Source organism: Palaemon carinicauda, chromosome 34, assembly GCF_036898095.1.
Source record: "Palaemon carinicauda isolate YSFRI2023 chromosome 34, ASM3689809v2, whole genome shotgun sequence".
In the NCBI taxonomy this organism is placed as follows: Eukaryota; Metazoa; Arthropoda; class Malacostraca; order Decapoda; family Palaemonidae; genus Palaemon; species Palaemon carinicauda.
In genome coordinates this window covers 79,683,787-79,698,631 of record NC_090758.1, presented here as the reverse complement: position 1 = coordinate 79,698,631, position 14,845 = coordinate 79,683,787, and the positions used below count along the sequence as shown (strand labels likewise).

The 14,845-nt window shown below is 41.6% G+C and overlaps 1 protein-coding gene across 4 annotated transcripts in view; it reads right to left on the bottom strand.

Moving 5' to 3' along the window:
- Positions 1 to 14,338, bottom strand: part of LOC137626510 (ATP-dependent DNA/RNA helicase DHX36-like) — a 99,148-nt gene extending 84,810 nt beyond the window's left edge. For all 4 annotated transcript variants that reach the window (XM_068357550.1, XM_068357551.1, XM_068357552.1 and 1 more), the window contains exon 1: positions 14,248 to 14,338. The gene's annotated coding sequence lies outside the window, so the exon portion shown is untranslated. The remainder of the gene's footprint in view (positions 1 to 14,247) is intronic.
- Between the last annotated feature and the right edge of the window lie 507 nt (positions 14,339 to 14,845).

Here is a 14,845-nt window from a genome sequence, read left to right as displayed (position 1 = left end):
AAATCCTACTTATAAACCGCTTCTTGGAACCTATTAACGCTTTTACCCCCAGGCTATTTGGAAATTTCCAACCCTTAACTCCCAGGGGGTTATTTTTTTCCCAGCACATTTTGCAGTATATTTTTTTTAAATTGCTCTAACAGCCTTCATATTTGTCATAGAGGGGTCAGGTTGGTCTCATTCTCTTGGAAAATGCCTGAAGTTTCTCAAAAAATTATCAAAAATATGAAAAAAAAAATTTTTATAGCATTTTTTTGCAAGGACGTACCAGTACGTCCATGGGGGTAAAGGGATGGCTTTTGTGAAACGTACCAGTACGTCCTTTGGGGGTAAAAGGGTTAAGTTTGAAAGTTGAGGATTTTTTATTTATAATGTTGAATGACTAATACACTAATAGAAATATATACTACTGTAGTAGGTTTTCTTGAATTCAGACTATAAGATCAAAAGATAATCCACAAGCAACCGAGGCATGGGAGAAATCACAGCGCTGAAGCAAAACACCACTGAAGATCAAACGTACAGATGATCTTATTCAATGGCCACTTTCCTCCTCTTGAGGGTAGAAGAGACTCTTTAGCTATGGTAAGCAGCTCTTCTAGGAGAAGGATACTCCAAAATCAAACCATTGTTCTGCAGTCTTGGGTAGTGCCACAGCCTCTGTATCATGCTCTTCCACTTCCTTGGGTTAGAGTTCTCTTGCTTGAGGGTACGCTCGGGCACGCTGTTCTGTCTTGTTTCTCTTCTTGTTTTGTTCACGATTTTACAGTTTAGGAGATATTTATTTTAATGTTGTTACTCTTCTTAAAAATTTTATTTTTCCTTGTTTCCTTTCCTCACTGGGCTATTTTCCCTGTAGGAGCCCCTGGGCTTATAGCATACTGCTTTTCCAACTAGGGTTGTAGCTTAGCAAGTAATAATAATAATAATAATAATAAGCTGCCTAGAACCGTCTCGACCTAAGCTGCGATAAGGGAGGGCTACGCTTTCGTTGCTTATAAAGTTGGGATTTCGTAAAGCTATCACGACGTGATGAGGCTCTATTTTGGGGTTTGGAGGCCGATGTGGTAACGTCCCTGACTTGTGAACGCCAGACTGGGGTTCGAGTCCCGCTCAAACCCGCTAGTTCCTTTGGTCGCTGCAATCTCACCATCGTTGTGAGCTAAGGATGGGGGGTTTGGGGGAACCTATAGGTCTATCTGCTGAGTCATTAGCAGACTTTGTCTGGCCATCCCTGGTCCTAGCTTGGGTGAAGAGGCTGCTTGGGAGCTAATCATATGTATATATGGTTAGTCTCTATGGCATTGTGCTCCTTGATAGGGGAATGTCACTGTCCATTGTCTCTGCCATTTATGAGCGGCCTTTAAATTTTTAAACATACAGTGAACCCTCGCTACTTCGCGGTTCGACAATCGCGGATTCACCACTTCGCGGGGTTTTCCCATAACCCATATATATATACATATCGCGGATTTTCCGGAAAATTCGAAAATACCGCGAAATCTGAAGATAACCAAATACGATATTTTGTTACCTGTAATTCCATTAATACTGTAATTAGTAATATCTGCTCTTACTGATTGTTCATTGCATTACATATGATATATAATTCAGCACAGAAAGAAATAAAACACGAAAAGAGAATGTGATCATACGATAATTCAGTACGTAGTAAAATTAAATCGAACATGAAACGCAAATCAGATGCAGTCATACCATATTAGAATGGTGTGTACTGTAATGGATGTGCTTCTTTTCCATGAATCTTTTGTATGTATACGTACGTAGTACAGTACTGCATCCAATAATATTCTTTGTTGCAAAAATCACATTTCGAATAAGTACTGTAAGCGTACGAGAGAGAGAGAGAGAGAGAGAGAGAGAGAGAGAGAGAGAGAGAGAGAGAGAGAGAGGCGTAAAATAGCGTACGTACGTAAATTTTTATTATTATTGTTATTATTATTATTATTGTTGTTGTTGTTAATAAAATTATTATTGTTATTATTATTAATCATTATTATTATTATTATTACTGTACTGTACAGTATTATTATCATTATTTATTATTATTACGGTACCCTTGTACTTAATCTACGTACGTTCAGTATGCGCGGGGCATCTTCTATGAGTAACCAACGCACCATGTACTGTAAGACGGGTTGTGATTGGTTCAAGCGCTGACAGATGACGAATCAAAACTCAAGTTTTGTTATCTAGCCTGTGATTGGTGTTTTGCCCGCATCTTCAACTTCCAGCATCACAGTTCTCGCGGGTCTGCATCGTTCACTTTCTCTTTCCGCGTATTGCTGAGTAGACGTTCTTAAGTTTGTGAAGTTTAATCTGTGCTGTGTGCGACTGTTTTAAGTTGAACTTTTTGTTGAACTTTCTGTTACAATGGCTCCCAAGCGTTCTGCTTCTAGTAAGGCTGGTAGTGAGCCTAAACGCCACCGAAGAATGATGACGATAGCTGAGAAGGTTACGCTTCTCGACATGTTAAAAGATGGTAGAAGTTACGCGGCCGCCGGCCGCCATTTTGGCATCAACGAATCCACCGTTCGCTACATCAGGAAGGACGAGGCGAACATTAGAAAGACTGCTGCAATCACCTTTAGCAGATCAGCGAAGCGAGTCGTTACAACGCGTAATAAAACGATCGTACGCATGGAAGGTGCTTTAGCTGTGTGGATTGCCGACTGTCGGAAGAAGAACATAGCGTTGGATACGAACACCATCCGAACAAAGGCTTTGAGCTTGTATGAGAATTTTGCGGCAAAGGAACCTCATGACGACGATGGCGACCATGCTGAAGAAGATGATGATGTAGATGATCCTCAACCAGGGACCTCCACTGATTCCCAGCGTCAGAAACAACGTTTTTCCGCCAGCAAAGGATGGTTCGCGAAGTTTCAGAAACGCTTCGCCCTGAAAAGCGTTTCCCTGCATGGGGAGTCTGCTTCCGCTGACACTGCCGCTGCTGAAACTTACGTGAACCAGACTTTCAAGAACATTATCGCTGAAGGTGGATACAAGCCGGAACAAGTGTTTAATATGGATGAAACCGGCTTGTTTTGGAAGAGAATGCCGTCGCGAACTTTCCTGTTCAAAGAGGAAGCCAAAGCCTCTGGCTTTAAGGCATTCAAGGATCGCGTTACCCTCGTGATGTGTGGCAATGCTGCTGGATTTTTGTTAAAGCCGGGGCTTATTTATAAGTCGAAAAATCCTCGCGCTTTGAAAAACAAAAATAAGAATCTCCTTCCCGTGTACTGGATGCATAATCAAAAAGCATGGATTACGAAGATGCTGACCTCCAACTGGTTCCACCAGTGTTTCATCCCGCAAGTCCATGAATATCTCTTAGAGAAGGGCTTGCCATTCAAGATCCTTCTCCTTATGGATAACGCTGGTGGACACGCAACTGACCTGTCGCGTGAGGGCGTTCAGGTTGAGTTCCTGCCACCCAACACCACGTCATTAATTCAACCAATGGACCAGGGGGTTATCAGGGCGTTCAAGGCCCTCTACACGAAGAATACCTTGGCGGACCTCGTTGCGTGTGTGGATGCTGCCCAAGATGACGAGGATGAAGACTTCAACTTGAAGGCGTACTGGCGGCAGTACACCATAGCCACGTGCCTGCAGAATATTCAAAAGGCACTTCAAGAGATGAAACCTGCAACCGTAAATGCGAGCTGGAAGAAGCTGTGGCCCGATATTGTTTACGACGACAAGGGATTTACTCCGTCGGAAATCCAACACTCTGCAATACGGAAATCTGTGCAGTTGGCTGCCATAATTGGGGGTGACGGGTTTGGCGACATGACGACTGAAGACGTCGACGAGTTGTTGGACTGCCATTCCCAGCCCCTAACTGACGCAGACCTAGAAGACCTGACGAAATCGGCAAGTGAGGAAGAGAGTGAGGGTACCCAGGAAGAGACCCAAGAAAATGTAGAAGAAACGGGCTTAACATTAGAACGGCTCGCCAAGTTCTGCAACCATATGAAGGAGGCGAAAGAAATGTTGCAAGAGTGGGACGAGGATATGGTTCGCTCGATGCAATTCTGCAACAAGGTCGATGACATCACGACTCCCTACAGGATGCTCTTGGATCGAAAAAAGAAGCAGCGGCAACAACTTCCGATCACAATGTTTTTTCAGCCTCGCAAAAAAGAGCCAGTTCCTCCTGCTAGTACGCCTTCGGAAGAAATTGAAGAAGTTGAAGAGGTGTCCCAGGAAAAGACACCTCCGTCTGAAGAGACGTAAAATACTATCATTGACTGCACAGTAGAACACATCATCAGCTTCATCATCATCATTTCTACTGTGCAGCAAATTCATCGCCATCGTCATTCAAGTTTTTCTGGAACTTCTTTCGTGGTGAGTACAGTAACAATCTTTATTTTTTACTTTAACCTGTTTTATAGTTTAGTACTGTACGTACTGTATGCATTAAGTTAAAGGGAAGGTTTTAAAAGTCTACATGTTGTAACCTATCATATTTTTTTTGTTTAAAATTTACATTTACGTACGTAAAACAATCTCTCTCTCTCTCTCTCTCTCTCTCTCTCTCTCTCTCTCTCTCTCTCTCTCTCTCTCTCTCTCTCAAATTGTTTTCCTGCTTTGCTACGTACAAGTACTGTATAATTTATATTTGTAAGGTAACATATTTTGTAAATGCTTTGTACTGTAAATACTGTATGTACTGTATCATTATTTATCACTATCATCATGCGTGTTAAATGCCTTGTTTGTTCTGAGCGTGGTTGTTTACTGAGCGTACACGCCGTCGTTTCAGGCGGCGTCATAAAGAAAAAGATTTCATTTGGAAGTCCTAAGAAAAATACGTAAACTAAAACATTGGTAATAAAAAAATCAACATACAGTACTGTATAATCAATATAATCGATGCAAAAACTAACCATACGTACATATATATGTACACTAAATGAGTTTGTTTCTTCATTATGATCAGAGATGAACGTAAACAAAACATTGGTTGCCATTTTTTATCGTGCTTTTTAGGTGTTTAGGAAACACATGATATAAAATCGCCTTTAATATTTGTGCCTGTTTTAGTTTAGGGTGCTGTAGTACATGCATTAAGTGTTCTGTACATTACAGGGTGTAAAGGGTGGTTTGTTAACAGTACTACGTACAAGGGAAGGTTTTAAAAGTCCGAATATACATGTTAAATAAATAGGTAAATATGCTGTCACTACTTCGCGGATTTTCACCTATCGCGCCCGCGTCTGGAACCTATCTACCGCGATAAACGAGGGTTCACTGTAGTGAGAGCCACCAATGACTGATGGTACCACTGTACGGTGTACCTGAATTTAACTAAACTTGACAGTTTACATTTCTTGACTTGTGTACAACTTGATTCAAAGAATTCATTCTTAAACGAGAGACGAGGAAGAATAGAATATTCTTTAGAATAAAATCGAGATCTTATTCTTAGTTGGCAAAGCACAAATTTTAGAAAAGGGATTTTGACGAATATAAAATCTATTTCTAGGGAGAGACCTGTGACGGCCGGTGAAAAGTCCTTCTTTCTACCTTTTCTGATATAAATCTTCCAAATATACCAGAGAAAAATAAAAGCATGGAATGCAGAGGTTAGTACCCTCGCGCGAGCACCTCGTGAGTGTCGTGTATACATCAGGGGCGTGTGAAAACCACTATTCACAGGCTGACTTCCAATTAGATAACTCCTTCATCAAAGGGAAGGGCCGTAACAAAGACCCCAGATACCACACTTGTACCACGCCACCGCCACCCACACGAACACCAGTATTAATCTGTATTTTTCCTAATTCATAAAAACCTGAGAATTTTAACAGGAGTATAACTTCAGCGAGGCTAGAAACTGCCATTTGACTTTAACTAGGTAAACAATGGTTGTCTGTTGGATGGGAGGTAGGCCCCGCCCACCTAACGTCACTTTGACCATTAACCTAGGACTTGAGGGGTAATTGAGGCAGATACTATAACTTAACCCTTTTACCCCCAAAGGACGTACTGGTACGTTTCACAAAACTCATCCCTTTACCCCCATGAACGTACCGGTACGTCCTTGCAAAAATATGCTATAAAAAATTTTTTTTTCATATTTTTGATCATTTTTTGAAGAAATTCAGGCATTTTCCAAGAGAATGAGACCAACCTGACCTCTCTATGACAAAATTTAAGGCTGTCAGAGCAATTCAAAAAAAATATACTGCAAAATGTGCTGGGGAAAAAATAACCCCTTGGGGGTTAAGGGTTGAAAATTTCCAAAGAGCCTGGGGGTAAAAGGGTTAAAAGTTGTGGGTTTGTATCGTTAGGAAAAATATGAATCAATAAAAAACTACAGATTTTATACAATTTATATTTTTCCTAGCTATACAAACTTCCAAGTCATTTATATGGGTTACTCCTAGTTTCATTTTCTTCGATCTGAGAATCCGCATGATAAAGAGAGAGGCCCACTTCCAAAACCCACAACTGAAAGCGAAAGCAAAAAAGATTAAGGCTGTCAATATGCGAGGGCGAGAGCAGACACGTCTGACCATCACCCGAGCCAAAAGCGAAGTGAATCAGTTCACCGGTGTTAACCCTCGTTAAAAATCTAATGGCTCGTCATTCAGCTACGCCGAAAGTAATACCCTATTTAAATAGCGTGGTTTGTATTTCGGTTACGGAACAAAAAATTGGTTCGATTGCATCATGCTTCGTTACAAGGAAACTGCTGTGCATGACGCATACTGCTTGTTCACATCGCTTCCTAAAAACACTCCTGGTCGTGAAGTAGGCCGGACGTGCCCACTTCCTCTCTCTGTAATCAGACATCCGCATTGGCCTCACCATACCCTTAGAGTGCTTAGTGCTTGCGTCTCGGATAGTCACCGTCAATTGCGTTCTACCATTATTTGTGAGATTACGAGTGCGCGCATTACGACTACCATATCGAATTCGATGCATTCCTGCCCTGATGGTCATCCCTGCGGTACGTTCACGAGCCGGGTAGAAGTTGATCCACACCCAATCCGTCCTTCTTGTAGAGGTAAACGATGTTCTGCCCTTACGCATCATACAAACAATCGACCTTTAATAGGAGACTTATCCTTCAGAGGGAAGAAGTCCCATATAACCAAACTAGCAGGATAACTAAACCTGGAAATGTTAATATACTTTGGTCCTATAGAGGAGATAAAGTTTATCCTCTCAACCTCCTAATTATCTGAGCATGAAGATGTTACATACATACATACATATACCAAGGCACTTCCCCCAATTTTGGGGGGTAGCCGACATCAACAAATTAAACAAAACAAAAAAGGGGACCTCTACTCTCTACGTTCCTCCCAGCCTGACAAGGGACTCAACCGAGTTCAGCTGGTACTGCTAGGGTGCCACAGCCCAACCTCCCACATTATCCACCACAGATGAAGCTTCATAATGCTGAATCCCCTACTGCTGCTACCTCCGCGGTCATTTAAGGCACCGGAGGAAGCAGCAGGGCCTACCGGAACTGCGTCACAATCGCTCGCCATTCATTCCTATTTCTAGCACGCTCTCTGGCCCCTCTCACATCTATCCTCCTATCACCCAGAGCTTCCTTCACTGAAGATGTTGCACGAGCTAAATTAGGTCCCCCGCTAGAAAATGATAGGCGGTCATTGAAGAATCTGTATCCTTATGAATATGAAGTCTGAATGCATGGCATTAAAAAAAAATGGGTATGCATAAATGGTCATTGTATGCATACATTTCATCCAGCCTCATCCTTGTAGAAGAGGATGCGGGAGATAATTTAACCCTTTTACCCCCAAAGGACGTACTGGTACGTTTCACAAAACCCATCCCTTTACCCCCATGGACGTACCGGTACGTCCTTGCAAAAAATGCTATAAAAATTTTTTTTTCATATTTTTGATAATTTTTTGAAAAAATTCAGGCATTTTCCAAGAGAATGAGACCAACCTGACCTCTCTATGACAAAAATTAAGGCTGTTAGAGCAATTTAAAAAAAAAATTTACTGCAAAATGTGCTGGGGAAAAAATAACCCCTTGGGGGTTAAGGGTTGGAAATTTCCAAAGAGCCTGGGGGTAAAAGGGTTAACACAAACCAAATTGTAACGAAAATTTACTCACGTAATTTACCAGCATCTGGTGTCCAATACAGCAACATAGTGGAATGACTGCCGTGCCCAAAAGGAGGGAAAGAAGAAAGGAAAAAGGGTCAGACATTCTTTCCCTTCATTCCTAGACTTACATTGCAACTGCTATCTTAGACGAGATGTTTTGGAGCGGTGAGAACTCTTGAGAAGTCCCAATCCAGTGGTCCGAGTTCCCTAGGAGGGCAAGACTATTCAAAGCTCCCCATGAGAATGGGCAACTACTGAACCACGAAGAGAGGTCAAAGCCCTTCAGTCTAAAGACTTACATAAGCCAATTGCAATAGCAGGCAGCACTTTCTAGAGGTTAGGTGATGGCGGGCCAGTGTGTGTAAAGAGCTTCAGATTTGTATAGTTAGGAAAAATACAAATTACTTCCGAATATGTAATTTGTTCCGGCACCTAATACAGTACAAACCTTTCAGCTCTCTACAATGGAGAGTTACCTTTAGGTGGGTGAAAGTCCAAGACCAACTGGCTGGTCTTTGACCTGGGCTGCAACTCTTGTGCTTCACATGAGCGGTGGAGGAGTGCATCCTATCACCTCGCTAACTCCCAATAAGAGATAACTGCCTGAGCGATTGTGCGAACGTGTGACAACTAAGCAATGGGACCAGGCTAAGAAAGACTTTACTAGGAGGTATGCTCCTCTTACCTAGCCATTACGCGGCTCCTACCTCGCTGGGAGATCGAGGACTTAACAAATACAAACGTGTTTAAGGTTACACAAGGGATGATGACACCCACCTGCAGACAGAGGATGTCAGCTTGCAGAGTTCCTTGGCTTCCTCAAGCTCCAAGGGAGGGGAGAATGAAAGATGAAAGGCCGGTCCTACACCTATCATATTATACTTACAGCTGGGTAACATCTGCCCTCAACCAACTGCTACTTGTCCTTCTAGGGAGCCAAGGTGATATTAACCACGTTTAATGCAGCCACCACAGGACCTACATACAACGTATCGAGGCTCCTATGGGTAACAACTCGCAGGTAGTATGCGGTGAACGTAATTTGACGTTTCCACAGGCCCGCAGTAAGGACTTTTAGCAAAATGGAACTACCCCACCGCTAGTTAGCGGAGGGGGAGGTTAGGAGGGGTAGAAAGAGTAGCCAGCCACCCAGCTCACACACATTTGTGTAGTCCGGTCACTTTTTTCTTTTGGCTCGAAGAGGGTAGACGCATGCTAGCGCACTAGGCTCTTCATTCCTTTGTCACAAAAACAGAAGCTTCTCCCTCGTAAGAGTTTGAAACCATGAGGCACAAGTACCTCGTATAACAACATGAGCCTTGTTATGCCTCGAAGAGGTACAATGTGGGCAATAACCCTAAAGAGATATAGCCTACGAATAGTTTCTCCCTCGTAAGAAGTTGAAACGATGAGGTAAGGTTCCGATGGTCCTGGCCTTATAAAGCTCCATGACCTTGTTGTGCCCCAAGAAGCACGACGTAGTTCATAACCCCAAAGAGTTATAGCCTAGGGTAGTTTCTTCCTTGCAAGAGGTTGAAACTATGAGGCACAAATCCCGAAGGTCCTGGCCTCACAAAGCTTTGATGTGCTCTACAGGCACGATGTAAGTAATAACTCCATGGAGTTATAGCTTACTAGTAATCTCTTCTTTGTAAGAGATAGAAACCATAAGGGACAGGTCCTAAATGGTCTGGCCTCAAAAAGCTCCAAGAGCTTTAGGTTTGTATCTGGCCGACAGATACAATTTCGGCAATAACCACGAAGAGTTATAGCCTACAAGACTCGTCAATGAGAGAGCAACCGCAAGTGGTCAGCGGGTTTCACCATCTGCGCTAAGACCGCGAAGAGAATTTGCTCACATGACTTGATTTGTACCCTGAGGGTACGAGCAAAGAGTAGGCACTGCAAGCAGTCACCTAACTCCTTTGCCATCAAGCTCCAAAGAGCTTACCTGGGATTGCACGAATTCAATCCCGTCAGAGGAATCCTTGGGACGGAAACCAATCAGGTGAAGACTGTCTCTCTTGCAGGTGGGAAAAGATGACCAACCTCTGTTACTTGTGTCGTGAATTCTCCCAGTAAGTGGCGAGATTGCTGGACAGAGGGTGGTGAAGGGTAACTCTACCTCAGAAGGGAAAGTCACCCAACACCTGGAGAGGGCTAACTCGCCTTCGTAATGGGAAGTTGCCCAACACCTGAAGGCGTACTTCTGGACAGCGCCCTATGTTTCCCGTCAACGAGCAAGGTTTTTCCCGTCAACCAGCAAGGTTTAAGTTGAAGGTTGGCATCGAGTGTTTCCTGTGAAACATAGCCAAAGCTAGTTTCTGGGTCCCCCCCCCCCCCAACGAATTCCCCATGACTGGAAGCCCCAGAGGGAACAAGCCTGCCTTTGCTCTCATTCCTATGCCAAAGCTATAGGAATGAAGGTGAGCAGAAGTAAAGAGTGTTACAGTAAACTAAAACTTTTGGGAACCATTCTGTATTGAAGAAATAGGAAAGTTTTAAAGTTTTCAAATTTCATGTCAGTTAGTTCTTATTACGGTTGTCAAACCGAGAAAAGCGGAGAACTGACAATGTCTGTTCTCTTCCAAGCCGAAATAAAAAGTGGCTTGTGCTAACTACTGCGAGTGTAAACAAGGTGGTTATTCTAGCTCTGTTATCCTCGCTAACTAACGGAAGGAAGTAACACCTCAATAAAAGTTTTACGGCTAGTTTTAGCTGTCGGCATAGTAAAGAGCTGAAAGGTTTGCATTTGGTGCGGGAACATTTGGCTGTTTAAGAGGAGTTTGATTGAACTTTTATATCAGCTGAATCTTTATACCAAGTTAATTTTCATTTCAAGAATAATTTTGATATCGAAGTTGAAGTTTGATGTCAAGGTGAAGCAAAAGACTACCCCGGCTGCACATTTGTTGAATCAGCTATTACTATCACTAATTAATCTGTTGACATTTCTTGATCAAATAAACATCCTTCTAAATTTGCACTGACAAAATAGAGAATCATCTTAATACTTGCTAGATATTACTGGGGAGTCTCAATAACTGCGGTATTTAAAGTTAAGCTCCTTTCATTTAACGTTTTACAGATATTCCTGTGACCACAGGCTACATGTCTTGGAGCCTTTGTAGGGTGACGGCCAGATCCCGTAGAAAACGGGAATATTCTGAACTGGCCGTCGTTCTAAAATCGATTTTGGCGGGAGAAGCTAATTTAAAAAACCCACCTAACCTATGCTAAAAGCCGTATCCTTACCCAGGGGGGCTTGCCCCCCCCCCCCCCCTTACACAACAGTTTCCTTACCTACGAGTACGACGGGAGAAGCTAACTTAAAAAACCCACCTAACCTATGCTAAAAGCCGTGTCCTTACCCAGGGGGGCTGCGCCCCCCAGACCCCCCCTTACACAACATACTTAAGATCCGTAGACCATTTCCAAACGTTTTTATTCTATACAAGATAACAGTCGGAGCGATAATAAGCAAATTAGGACGCTTGGCCGTAGCGCTACAAACCACCCCATGTCTTTGATACACACTATTGGGATGATAGGTTACGTTTGGCTCCTAGAGTCTTGTTGAAAGTGGGAGCCAATAAGACAGTATCTAACTCTGGTCTACTCCAATCTTTCCCTTCCAAAGAAACTTAAAATATAGGCTAATAGATGCCAAAAAGAAAATAAGGGTAGTTTGTAGCGCTACAGCCAAGCGTCCTAATTTGTTTATTATCGCTCCGACTGTTATCTTGTATAGAATAAAAACATTTGGAAATGGTCTACGGATCTTAAATATGTTGTGTAAGGGGGGGGGGGGGGGGGGTTTCGGGGGGGGGGGGGGGGGGGGGGCAGCCCCTCTGGGTAAGGACACGACTTTTAGCATAGGTTAGGTGGGTTTTTTAAGTTAGCTTCTCCTGTCGTACTCGTAGGTAAGGAAACTGTTGTGTAAGGGGGGGGGGGCCAGGGGGGCACAGCCCCCCTGGGTAAGGATACGGCTTTTAGCATAGGTTAGGTGGGTTTTTTAAGTTAGCTTCTCCCGCCAAAATCGTTTTTAGAACGACGGCCACAGTTCAGAATATTCCCGTTTTTTACGGGATCTGGCCGTCACCCTACAAAGGCTCCGAAAATAATCACACAATGTTTACATCAGTTTGAAGGTCCCTAGACTAAAGTTTCCCCCTAGAAAACCATATCGATAACAATACTGTACATATGTGTAGATCGTCGAGTCAAAATGCCCGCCGCTCGCATAGAAAAAGAGAATCCTTCCTAACCGTGTTCATCATCACCTCCACTTAAGTGCATTTACACGTGTGTTGGCCCTTGCAACTAACACTGGTTTTTGCTGGGCCGAGTCTTGTTCGGCTCACAATTTAACATTACCTCTAACTACCTACACATTATTCCTTCTCTCTTTAACCTAAACAGGTAATATTTCGGAAGAGTCACATATGTGTAGATCGTCGAGTCAAAATGCCCGCCGCTCGCATAGAAATGGAGAATCCTTAATAACCGTGTCCATTGTCAGTCGTCACCCGCACTCAAGTACATTTACACATATGTTAATCCTCCGAATTAACACTGGTCTTTGCTGGGCAGAGTCTTGTTCGGCTCACAATTTAACATTACCTCTAACACCCTACAGATTATTCCTTCTCTCTTTAACCTAACCAGGTAATATTTCGGAAGAGTCACACCCAGTGCCATTACCGCTTGCCAGTACATGGAAGCTTGATGTTCTTCTTTTTTTTTTGAGCGCACGGCGTAGAAAAACCATTAGATTCTATCAAAATATTACCGAAATCTAATGGTTTTTGCTCCGACGTGCACTCGCTTCGCTGGCGAAAAAGTTAAAACATCAAGCTCCCATGTACTGGCAAGCGGTAATATCACTGTGTGGGATTCTATTAACCCTTTTACCCCCAGGCTATTTGGAAATTTCCAACCCTTAACCCCCAGGGGGTTATTTTTATCCCAGCACATTTTGCAGTATATTTTTTTTAAATTGCTCTAACAGCCTTAATTTTTGTCATAGAGAGGTCAGGTTAGTCTCATTCTCTTGGAAAATGCCTGAATTTTCTCAAAAAATTATCAAAAATATGAAAAAAAACATTTTTTATAGAATTTTTTTGCGAGGACGTACCGGTACGTCCATGGGGGTAAAGGGATGGCTTTTGTGAAACGTACCAGTACGTCCTTTGGGGGTAAAAGGGTTAAAAATATTACGACTAAAAATAGCACTATCTAGGCTCAGACTTTATACTGGGATTAATGCAACTTTGTGGCGAGTTTGACAGTACTAAGATATACCTGTACCAAATAATCCTCGCTTAAAAATAAAATCACAGGAAATTTGTGGTTAATATAGAGCTGCCAGTTTTATTATAGTTACAGACGGAAAAAGCTTTTCTACTTTAAGACAGGTGTTTCCTATAGAAAAATGTCCATTTTCTTAAAAAATTAAACTGATTTTCACAGCAAATAAATGCTTAATTATCGAAGAAATAATAACCAATGAGGTTAGTGTGCGCAGCTCAGCATATGCCGCTTGCCATTACATTGGAGCTTGATAATATTCTTTTTCCGCAAGCGAAGCAAGTGCATGGCGGAGCAAAAACCATTAGATTTCTAAAAAAAAAAAAAAAAAAATAACCCCGTTCCTTGATGGTTAACGGGTTTTTGGTTTATTTGCTGTTGAAATGAAGGTCAAATTCAGTGAAAGTACATTATTTACTACAAGAAATACTATTAGTTCTGTTCAAAATCTCGTTCCGTCCGTAACTATAATTTTACCCATCTGCCGTAGATTAGCATACCTTAGGCTAAGAATGTTATTTAAGGTATTTGAGATATACGATCAAGATAAATAATCTCTGATATTCTTAAGCTTACCTGAGCACCAATGGTGTCTTTTCCACAATAATAACCCCATGAATCATAAAAAAATATGATATTTCAACTTATGAAAATTAAAACAGCGTGACTACAAGCCACAAGCTTAAGCTTACTCTATGGACTAATACTACCGTAGCCCCAAAATGAAATATAACGCCTTCTTTAAAGATAATTATAGCTCAGACTGTAATGATGATTATATCTTACAAATTAAACTTCGTATTCTTACCTAAATGAAGTTATTATCTTGAATAAATGTCGAACTTCAACATAGACTCGGTGCCGATAAACACAACATAAACATTAAACGTTCTTTCAGGGTTGCCAGATTATTTCGACTGAATTATCGTACATGAGCCTTAGAATTGTCGTTTTTTCAACCAAAATTATCGTACACAGTTTCGATATAATTATTAGGGTGTTACATGATTGACTTATTTCAAAAGATTTTAGTATAATTGTTTAATTAAATCCACACACACCTACATTGTTTATACCTTAGGTATGTATCGTACATCGTACCGGACCTAAAATAATCATACACGTACTATAATTATCGTACGGATGGCAACCCTGCGTTCTTCCTTGTTACATCATTTCGGATAACCAATGCTAAAGTGCGTTTCTTACAATCAATTTTAAAATTAACATCAAATTATTAGAATTAAAGTCATATTTCATATATTTTGCTTAAAATATAATTTATATTATATAAATAAAATATTTTTACATACATTTATATGTTTGAAATATATTTATCTTACATTTATATTTGATTTTATGTAAATCATACAAAAATAACGATGCTTTAATATACCATTAGTGGT